Genomic DNA, 2216 nt, shown 5'->3' with positions numbered 1-2216 from the left:
CAACATTATGAAGACCTTTTTATATATTTTGATTCTGCATCAAAAGCTGAAAATAGGTAGTCTCGAAGTCATCTTCGAGAAATTGACGTGCTAAGTTTCGGTTACAGAATCAACCGGATGTATCATCGCCAATAATTGTCAGCAGCTAGAACTTCTTTCAACATTATGAAGACCTGTCTATATATTTTGATTATGCATCAAAAAGCTGAATATATGTAGTCTTGAAATCAATCCGAGAAATGGACGTTTTAAGTTTCTGTTTCCAAATTCAAACGGATGTATCTTCGCCAATAATTGTCAGAAGTTAGAATTTCTTTCAACATTATGAAGCCCTTTTTATATATTTTGACTCTGCATCGAAAGCTGAAAATATGTAGTCGCGAAGTCATTCCGAGAAATTGACGTTTTAAGTTTCGGTTTCCAAATTCAAACGGATGTATCTTCGCCAATAATTGTCAGAAGTTAGAATTTCTTTCAACATTATGAAGCCCTTTTTATATATTTTGATTATGCATCAAAAGCTGAATATATGTAGTCTTGAAATCAATCCGAGAAATGGACGTTTTAAGTTTCTGTTTCCAAATTCAAACGGATGTATCTTCGCCAATAATTGTCAGAAGTTAGAATTTCTTTCAACATTATGAAGCCCTTTTTATATATTTTGATTCTGCATCAAAAGCTGAAAATATGTAGTCTCGAAGTCATTTCGAGAAATTGACGTTTTAAGTTTCTGTTTCCAAATTCAAACGGATGTATCTTCGCCAATAATTGTCAGAAGTTAGAATTTCTTTCAACATTATGAAGCCCTTTTTATATATTTTGACTCTGCATCAAAAGCTGAAAATATGTAGTCTCGAAGTCATTTCGAGAAATTGACGTTTTAAGTTTCGGTTTCCAAATTCAAACGGATGTATCTTCGCCAATAATTGTCAGAAGTCAGAATTTCTTTCAACATTATGAAGCCCTTTTTATATATTTTGATTCTGCATCAAAAGCTAAAAATATGTAGTCTCGAAGTCATTTCGAGAAATTGGCGTTTTAAGTTTCGGTTTCCAAATTCAAACGGATGTATCTTCGCCAATAATTGTCAGAAGTTAGAATTTCTTTCAACATTATGAAGCCCTTTTTATATATTTTAATTCTGCATCAAAAGCTGAAAATATGTAGTCTCGAAGTCATTTCGAGAAATTGACGTTTAAGTTTCTGTTTCCCAAATTCAAACGGATGTATCTTCGCCAATAATGTCAGAAGTTAGAATTTCTTTCAACATTATGAAGCCCTTTTTATATATTTTGACTCTGCATCAAAAGCTGAAAATATGTAGTCTCGAAGTCATTTCGAGAAATTGACGTTTTAAGTTTCGGTTTCCAAATTCAAACGGATGTATCTTCGCCAATAATTGTCAGAAGTTAGAATTTCTTTCAACATTATGAAGCCCTTTTTATATATTTTGACTCTGCATCAAAAGCTGAAAATATGTAGTCTCGAAGTCATTTCGAGAAATCGACGTTTTAAGTCTCTGTTTCCAAATTCAAACGGATGTATCTTCGCCAATAATTGTCAGAAGTTAGAATTTCTTTCAACATTATGAAGCCCTTTTTATATATTTTGACTCTGCATCAAAAGCTGAAAATATGTAGTCTCGAAGTCATTTCGAGAAATCGTCGTTTTAAGTCTCTGTTTCCAAATTCAAACGGATGTATCTTCGCCAATAATTGTCAGAAGTTAGAATTTCTTTCAACATTATGAAGCCATTTTAATATATTTTGACTCTGCATCAAAAGCTGAAAATATGTAGTCGCGCAGTCATTTCGAGAAATTGACGTTTTAAGTTTCGGTTTCCAAATTCAACCGGATGTATCTTCTCCAATAATTGTCAGCAGTTAGAATTTCTTTCAACATTATGAAGCCCTTTTTATATATTTTGACTCTGCATCAAAAGCTGAAAATATGTAGTCTTGAAGTCATTTCGAGAAATTGACGTTTTAAGTTTCGGTTTCCAAATTCAAACGGATGTATCTTCGCCAATAATTGTCAGAAGTTAGAATTTCTTTCAACATTATGAAGCCCTTTTTATATATTTTGATTCTGCATCAAAAGCTGAAAATATGTAGTCTCGAAGTCATTTCGAGAAATTGACGTTTTAAGTTTCTGTTTCCAAATTCAAACGGATGTATCTTCGCCAATAATTGTCAGAAGTTAGAATTTCTTTTAAC

This window comes from Drosophila grimshawi, unplaced genomic scaffold, assembly GCF_018153295.1.
Source record: "Drosophila grimshawi isolate 15287-2541.00 unplaced genomic scaffold, ASM1815329v1 contig_1230, whole genome shotgun sequence".
NCBI lineage: Eukaryota > Metazoa > Arthropoda > Insecta > Diptera > Drosophilidae > Drosophila > Drosophila grimshawi.
This window is presented reverse-complemented; position numbering follows the sequence as displayed.